Below are 9,494 nucleotides of genomic sequence, written 5' to 3'. Positions count from 1 at the left end.
TTAAGTGTGTTCCCTATCGGTAGGAGAAAACAAAGGGCAACCAGAGTATATTGAGAAGCAAAGTGGCTAGTAAGCCTGATCTTTATTAACTGTTGCAACAGAGTCCCCACTCACCACACGCAGGAGGGAGGAGAACCCTGAACAATGATGCGCAACCCTTTACACTGTATAGACTTTTGAAATTCCTCACTCTGTAGCCCAAGACCACCGCAAAACTTCATACTGTACATACATCACAGAAGGAGGCAGTCTATGCAGCAGAAATCCTGCCTGCCAGGATACCTAATAATGGTCACTGGTTGCATTACCTGGGCAGTCTGGTCATTCTTTTCTGATGGTTAATACTTTAGTTCCTGAATCCAGGTCACAGGCTCACCCTATTCACACACAAATATGCCCTTAAGACAGGATTTGCAAGCAAAAACACAATGGGAAGGCTTTCCCCATTTGCCTTCCTTACTGTAGTGGAATATCTGGGGTCATTGGCACAGTCAAAATAGATTCAGGATTGCTCTCCCATTCTATTCAGACACGTGGTTCATATATTTAGATATGTGTGCATTTATGAATATTTATTCTATATTTGAGACCTTAAAATTCTTATAACAGACTATAGCTGCATGCAGACTATACATTCAAAGCCCATGGCTTTCCCAAACGAATCCTGGGAACTGTAGTTTATCCTTTACAGAGCTAGAATGCCCAGCACTCTTAAGCAACTATACCAGCCAGCACAAGCATTCTGCTGCTTGAGGCAGAGAAGTTACACACACACACACACACACACACACACACACACACACACACACTACACCAATTCAAGGTACAGCCCTGCCACAAATTAAGCCTAAAAGAATATCCCTGTCATACACACGCTCTACAGTTTTAAACCTTTCCTTCTGCAGTTACACAGGAAGGAATGCTGATCTTCCACTCCCTTTGGGTAAACCAGAACACCGAGTTAATTGGAAGGGTGGCACCTGTGTTTACCTGGCACAGGGCAGCAAATCTGGATGATCCTAAATATAGAATTCATCCAAGGCAGCAGCCTCATGTATCTCTGCTTAATGATGACTTCACAGTACTGCTCCCTCAACACATGCCTGAGTTTTCTCCCTTTCGGTTTCTGTTTCAGTCTAGTTGCATCATCAGCTATGCAATTTGGCAATGGATTCTGTGTAATAACTCTTACAATAAACTTTATAAGCCCAGGCTTTAAGATCATCTTCTGAGATCCTTCTGAAATCCAGGGTTTTTGCTTTTGTCAGGGGCTATGTACTTGCTGGATTATCTTCGCTGGGAAATATGTGTGACCTCGTCATTAGCAGTTTTAAGGAGAACTCTAAAGGCCTTAAAAATAATAATCAATGTGTGTTTTTAAATTGTTGCACTGGAGATCAATTGTTCATTTTGAAAGGGCTATTGTGGTTTCAGTTTGATGGTTATGAAGAACTATGACCCCATCTGCACTATACATTTAAAGCACTGTCATACCACTTTAAACAGTCATAAAGGTAAAGGTAAAGGTAAAGGGACCCCTGACCAGAGTCGTGACTGACTCTGGGGTTGCGGCGCTCATCTTGCTTTATTGGCTGAGGGAGCCGGCGTACAGCTTCCGGGTCATGTGGCCAGCATGACTAAGCCACTTCTGGCGAAATCAGAGCAGCGCACGGAAACGCCGTTTACCTTCCTGCTGGAGCGGTACCTATTTATCTACTTGCACTTTGAGGTGCTTTCAAACTGCTAGGTTGGCAGGAGCAGGGACCAAGCAATGAGAGCTCATCCCGTCGTGGGGATTCGAACCGCCGACCTTCGGATCGGCAAGTCCTAGGCTCTGTGGTTTAACCCACAGCGCCACCCATGTCCCCTGACTAAACAGTCATAGCTTCCCCCAAACAATCCTGGTTTGTTCAGGGTGCTAAGAGTTGTTAGGAGACCCCCTAGTTTGCTCAAAGAGCTGCAGTTCCTAGGGTGGTTAACAATTATCGTAATCCTTTCCCCCAGTAAACTCAGTGGTTGGCCACTGTGAGAACAGGATACTGAACCAAATGGGCCATTGGCCTGAAAGAGCAGTATTTTTATTACATTCTTTATGATCTCTTCTCCAAGCTAAACATACCCAACTCACCAGCTTCTCAGCCCCTCACCATCTTTGTTGCCCTTCTTTGGACATGCTCAAGTTCGTTACAAACCGTTTAAAACTACTGTGCCCCAAACTGGACACAGTTACTTATTCCACACGTGGCCTAAACTAAGCAGAACAGAATAGGAACATAACTTCTCATAATCTGACACCTATACCTCTGTTGATGTAGCCTAAACTTTTATTAGCATTTCTGTGACTCAGCACACAATCATTGGGAGCCAATACAAAACACTGAGATGTTTTAGACCACAATTCCCATCAGCTTCAGCCAGCATGGAGTGAGCAAGGTTGCCCTGCAGCAAACTCTGCCTTGCTAGGCTACCATTTGCTGGCCCAATGTGAAGTGGGGAAAGGGTCCAGGAAGTATTGGTTGCAAATGATTTCCCTGGCTCCATTTCTGCTCCTTAAAAACTACCTTTCATAAGCGCTCCTGAGTCCAGAATTGTTTTGCACCCAGTTAAGGAAGCAACTTCAAATGGAATGAACGAGAGTGCCAAGGCATGCGGAATTAAAACTGAAAAAGGAAAGAGGGTTTCCCGTTGAAGGTCAGAATAACCCTGCCTGTATCGTTTGGCAGCAGTTGGAAAAGTAATGCTCTTAGTTCTTTTGACATGGCCTTGAAGGAGTCTGGAGTTTCTGTCCTATACAGGAAAGAAGCAGTTTCTCATGGGAAATACTATCATAAACATGTATCAATGACAGCTTGATTAAGACTGCAATCAGTCATGATTGCTTTCAGTTTCACCTCAGCTCCGTTGTGGTTACAGTGTATTTAGATCTTATCAATATCAGCAATGGCTTTGCCAGCCTTCTTAGGTAGCTTTAATGGAATGAAACATAACTGGAAATCCCACTTTCACTGGGAAATTAATGAATGGTTTGTTGTTTTGTTGGCCATGTGAGAAGGAAAAGGAACTGATTTTTTCTTGATTTGACTGCTTAATCTTTTGTAAACCACTGAGGGTTCTTTTTTTTAATCAAGTGGTATATAAATTTTATGAAAGAAAGAAAAGGTGGAATGCTGAACAAGCTTTTGATGTTAAAATAACAAAGTCTGCATGTCCGTGCACCTATCTGACTGCATGCACACAATGATTTGTTCATTGATCTATGCAGGCATTGACAGAACATGCATGTGGAAAATTAACATGTGCCATAGTAGGGTGTGAATCGCCAGTCTCTAGGGATAAGTCAAATTGCCTGTGTGGTGAACAGAGTTCTCTTCCTAACCTTGATTGCAATCCTATCACATTTGTCACTTTTTATCTCCTACCTGTAGAAAGGAGCCAGTGTGGTGTACTGGTTAGAGTGTTGGATTAGGACCTGGGAGACCAGAGTTCAAATCCCCACTCAGCCATGAAGCTCACTGACTGACCTTGTGCCAGTCATTGCTTCTCAGCCAAACTTACCTCAAAGGGTTGTTGTGAGGGTTAAATGGGGGGGGGGGTTAACTATGAACTCATTGAGAGAAAAAGTTCAGATACATTATGCAATAAATACAAACAATTATAAAAATAATTGTTCAGCATTCTCCACTTCAATCTAACATTATCCATATGCTTTGAAAAGCACTAGCACCACCTGTAGGTTCAATCAAGAGAAAGCAAAGCATTCATTATTCACAACTGATTTTCCAATTGTTTAGTTGTATACTTAAATCTCATTAGTTCTCAAGATAGTACAATTTTCAGGTTCAGCATATTTACTTTAAAAAAACAGCAACTGAAAACAGTTGAGCCATGTTCTCTAAAACATCACATAGTAGCATATATTTCCTTACCTTTAAAAAGTGAGAAAACTCCTGTTGAAAGAAATACAGTGTTTGAAAGTGGTTGAGTTCTGCTTTCACATCTTTGACTGGTACTCCCAAGGAAATAGTTTGTTTCAGGAAAAAATGAATCACGGGAAAATATTCTTTTGTTGTAAAATGTGTCCATGTTGTTAAACTTGTCACCTTCTTAAGACAAAACTATTTTGAGACTTGAGGAAATTCCTGCTTCAACCACAAGGTAGCGCCCATACCCATTTTTTTGAAATTGCATATACGATACTGAACATAGCGAACCTTTGCTGTAACTCTGTGTAACTTAGATAGAAACCCCAAACCTAAGGTACAATGTAAATAACTCGGGAACAAAACATTGTGATACTTTTTTTTTTTTGCAATACCCACAGGGCATTCAGATTGCTTCTTTAAATGCTATTCCATATTTTAAAAGGAGAAAGTGCTTTGAGGCACCTTAAAGATTAAGGCTGCTTATCTGAAAGAAACCTTCGTTGAACTTAATGGCACTTACTTTTGAGTAGATACATATAGGATTGTGCTGCAACAGATTTATTGAAGCAATAGCTTTTGTGGACGAGAGCAGAGGTTTTGGGTCCAGGGCTCCCTTGACCAACTATCTTCTTTCTGCGGCACCCCTGAGGGGCTTAGGACCCCAGTTGTGTCACCTCTTGCCTGCAGACTTGGTAGCCTCTTGCCCTTTTTCGAACACCCTCCCTTGGGTTCATTCAGCCTTCTCTCCTCTCCCCTCTCCTTGGGAGTCCTCTGGGCAGCTGTAACTGCCGCTCCTGGTCTCTGTGCTGCCCCCCCCACTCCAAAGAGAGGGGCTTCCTCACATTGCCCCACAGGGGCCTGGGAAGCAACCCCTGGCCAGCCCCAGAGGCACCATTCACCTGGGAAGCTTGTAGCCAGGGCTGCTGCACAAACAGCTGTGCAAGCCTTTGGGAGGCAGACATGAGAGAGCATCAGAGGAGAGGAGGGAAGAAAGAGGGACAGAGGCCAGTGTTGCCCGCGGCACCCCTGACCACCATTCAAGGCACCCCAGGGTGCCACAACACACTGGTTGAAAACCACTGGACTAGAACCTTACTCAACAGACATGTGTGTGATCTGCATTTGGAAGAGACCCATAATATGTAAACAGTGGAGCAAAAAGAACATTAAATGTAAGGGATAGCAACCAGTCTGTGACATTTCTATGTGGAGCCCAGCAAAAGCAACAATGCAGAGCAGTGAGTGTGAATATCTCATGTGACTCCATGTTGCAGTTGGGCCATTTTAGACTCTGGACTTCATAAATCTTCATTGTCTGAACTGTGAGAACCGTGGGGAATGGAAAGCCCAAACAGGAGAAAGCATGATCAGGTGTTCACACTGCAGCGAATGGGCTGTTGCGCAAAACCTTTTTGGACCTGTGCCACAATGAAAAAATGCAAACAATATCAAAACTGCAATACATCACTTTGCCAGCAAAATGCATAAAAAAGATTCAATAATGTGCAAAAAACGCATGGGGAAAAAACAAGAAATTCCTAAGGCAAATGGTGTGAGCACTGATCCTTGTTGTGTGCACAAAGATTAAGTTTCTTATGGCCCATCTGCTGGGGAAAGAGGCAGATAGCTAAGCTATCATTGAATAGACCAGGGATGGGGAACCATTTTCGACCCAAAGGGCCACGTTCCTTTCTGATCAATCTTCCGGGGGCCACATGCCATGGTGGGTGGGGCCACAGGTAAAAGTAAGCAGAGCAAGGAATGTAAATTTTACCATTGTCTGGTAGCCTAGTTTTTGCACACCTCTTTCCTAAGGCCTACCTCTCTATTCTCCCTGCAGGCAAGGAAGAAACATTGTTGAGACTGATTTCAGCCAGGCAAAAACACTCAAAGAGGGCTAGTGAGGGCTGTGATCCAGAGAGAGTGCAGCATCCCCCCCCGGCTTGACGTTTGCCATCCCAAGGAGAACCTGTGGGATACACAGATGGATGGAATTTCAGATGGACAACTGGCACACGTAACTATTTTAATCACATTTTTAGAGGTTTCTTTGTACTGTTGGTAATGGGATCATGTTCTCTTTTTCTACAGTGTGACATGTTCTCGTTGAGAATGCTTTCCCTGCATGTAATCTGTGTAATCTGTTCTGGGTTAGCTAAGCACATACCTGTCTTCTTTCATATTTCATTCTTAACTATGTTGTTTCTGACCTGCTCTTTCTGGGTTAATAAAAGTGTGCATATGTGAGCAGGGAGATGTGCAGCTGGATTCTCTTCCTGTTGTTAATTATTATACTAATATTATAGTCATGAGAAAATATCGAACGTTATGTCAAGGGCATAAGCTGTGGGCAAAGCAAAAGCCACAATCCAACAAATGGTAGTTCCAACTGAAATCAGTGGTACTTAAATAAGGCCCCACCTGCACTATGGTCATGGCTTCGCCCAAAGAATCCTGGGTGAGGTATAAATTTAATAAGTAAATAAATTGAAGAGAGATCTGGGAATGAACAGACAAGGAAAGGAAGGAACATCATGAGAGTCAAATGACCGAAACCTTCTGTAGCAATATCCCAATAAACAGCACCCATAGACAGAAGAAAGGGCAGATTGTTCATTCCTCCCAGATAAAAAGTTTGATAAAGATGAGAAGTTCAGCAGTTTGCTCCTGGAATTTTTTTTATTATTCCGATAATTTTTTTCTTCATGTGGCTGTAGTCAATTCGAATTAAGGCAACAATTCCCTTCTGTTTGTGTTATAGATACTTCCTTCTCTCGTTCCCTCCCCCTCTTAGTTAGATGCTCCATGGAAACCCAGATGAGACAACAAACACAGATTCCAAAGTTCAACCCAACAATACTGCCAAAGAATGGGAGAGATAATATATCATAATTATAGCAAAGTACAGCTGTATAACTTTCCCTAATGTGTGGCCCTTATTTGCCAGGGAATTATTTTCTTCCTCACCTTGAATATGGACCTTCAAGGAAGTTGGGTATCAGCAGCAGCTGATTTCATCAGCTGAATGGCAGGGGAAGAGACACTTATGGGAAGTTGGTCGGGTGATCACTAAAATATATAGGACCAGGATTGTTTTTACTTTCAAATGTCAGTACTCTGAATTATACCTGGAACGAGACTGGCAAGCAATGGAACTCAGTAGATAAGAGTGTAAGGTGCCATGTTTTCCACTAACTGCTGTTTCTGAACACCTTTCGGCCCTTATGAGTTCAAAAACTCCCCTCTTCCTTCAGCATAGGAAAAGACAACATGTTTGATAAGTTAAAAATTGGTTTACTTACAAATTCTTCAAAGGTCACGTTCATGTGCTTTTCCATACATCAGTCAAAAATGTTGTACAAGCCGTAAAACTAGGCTTAGTTGTACAGTGGTGAAAGTTCCTAAATTATTGGTATAGATACAGAATAATGGTTTGTGAGAGCCATGTGAGAGCCTCTTCACACGTTGAGCTTCTCAGGTATACTGAGGTGCAGCAATAAGTTCAATTACTTTCCTCCCAAGTAGCGAGGGAGGGACCTAAACTAAACTGGCAGAACAGTTTATTCTATGGCCTTAACCTCTGTGTTAATTAGACTTAAGCATGCTGGTTATGAGACTGATTATCCCATACCCCCAACCTTAGATCCATGGAGGCCATTGAGCTCCCTCTGTGTATTAGATTTGTCAGTCTGTCTTCAAATTTTTTCTTTTGATTATAAGACTCCTCCTTGGCTAGGGAGGAGCTTAGCCTATGTAAGCTTCTTACACCAAGAGCAGGCACCGCCAAACTCGACCCTTCAGATGTTTTGGGACTACAATTCCCATCATCCCTGACCACTGGTCCTGTTAGCTAGGGATGATGGGAGTCGTAGTCTCAAAACATCTGGAGGGCCGAGTTTGGGGGTGCCTGACCCAAGAGAAAGAGGGATGAAAGCAGGAGAATAAGCTCAGCTGGCCCAATCCTTTCCTCTCTGCCTCATCCCACCTATCACCTCTCCTTGTCTTTCATTCTCCCTACAGCCATCTGTGTGTGTAGGAATCACATGGTGGCCTTTTTTTTTTAAAGCCTCATGGCATATACCAGGGGTGGCCAACTCCCAAGAGACTGCGATCAACTCACAAAGACTGACAGTGATCAAACTTATTGAGCTTTTTTTAGGGGAGCCAAACTTGTTGAGCTTCTTTGGGGGGAGCCAGTGATCTACTGATCTACCACAGATGTCCAGTGATCTACCTGTCGATCATGATCTACCTGTTAGACTTGCCTGGCATATACTGGTTTTCCAGAATTTTTTTCAGAGAAAATGTAAAACAAAACAAAAAACACCTGAGAATGAATTAGATAGAGGGGGCTGGTAGTGCAATTACAGTGCATCAGAGAGTAATAGAAAATATAAATCCTATAAATGTGTTTTTGGTTGGCATGCCCCAGTCTGGAGAGACAATGGCGTGTACCTCCAGGGGTCAAGTCAAACCACTGGCGAATCACAGCACCTGCTGTGGCTGCAGAAACTGGTAACTCATAATTGCTGCCTCCTGTGTTGCTTTTGCTGCATTAGTAGCACCAAAGTGATGTATATCGCTTAAGATTCTATGCACATTATACTTATTATAAAGGACTTTAATAAAATTATATTATTTAAGGTCTCAAACAGAGATAGCATTTCTTTAAAACAAAAAAGCACCAACCTAACAATCATTAAACTATATTTTCTCCTCTACATAATTATCACAGCCAAGTCTAAGCATATGACATGATTAGATGTTAATATATTTCCTTTCCTCTGACACCTGCAACCCATCTCACAGAGAATAGTTTAATTTTCTTCAACTCAAACAGAACATATATTAACATTGACTTTTCTGCCCGATCACATCATTTATCCATTCTTTGATCACTGGAGTCTCTCTGTCTCCCATATTCTTCATATTTTATTTCTTGCTGTCACAATCATATTAACGGCCAATTCTTGATCTATTTTTTTATTTAAAAAAGTTGCTTCTATAAGCCAATAAGAAAAATTGCAAATCCATTATTCATGCTTTCCCCCCTCACTTCTTCTCTTCTCATATATCAATAATTCTTAGCTGAAGGGCAATTCTGTCACAACTGGGGAATTTCCCCCTCCCATTTCGACACTTCCATCAATTATTGCTACATTTTTTTTTTAATTTAATTTTGTTGGTGTAATACACCATGCTACCATCCTAGTATAGCACCAGGTCATCATTTCAAAATTGATCCCTTGCAAATTATGCACGTAAAGAATAGCAATATGATGTTTCTCTGTCTCCTCCTGTTTGTTTAATGCTTTAAGAGAAGAGCTTTGTGAAACTGTTGGTGTTCATAGAATCAAATGTTTGACTTCGCCTTATAGAATAAAGACTGCAATACCTTGAATAAACGTCATGGAAAATAACAGCAGTTCTGCAGCACAATTCTATGCTTACTTACTTAGAAGTAAGCCCCATTCCTCATCATTTCTAGGGCAGGTGTTGGGAGCCTGTGACTCTCCAGATGTTGTTGGATTCCAATCACACCAGCCTCAACCAGCATGGCGAAATGTAAAG

The sequence above is a fragment of the Podarcis raffonei genome, chromosome 1 (genome assembly GCF_027172205.1).
Source record: "Podarcis raffonei isolate rPodRaf1 chromosome 1, rPodRaf1.pri, whole genome shotgun sequence".
NCBI classification, from domain to species: Eukaryota; Metazoa; Chordata; class Lepidosauria; order Squamata; family Lacertidae; genus Podarcis; species Podarcis raffonei.
This window is presented reverse-complemented; position numbering follows the sequence as displayed.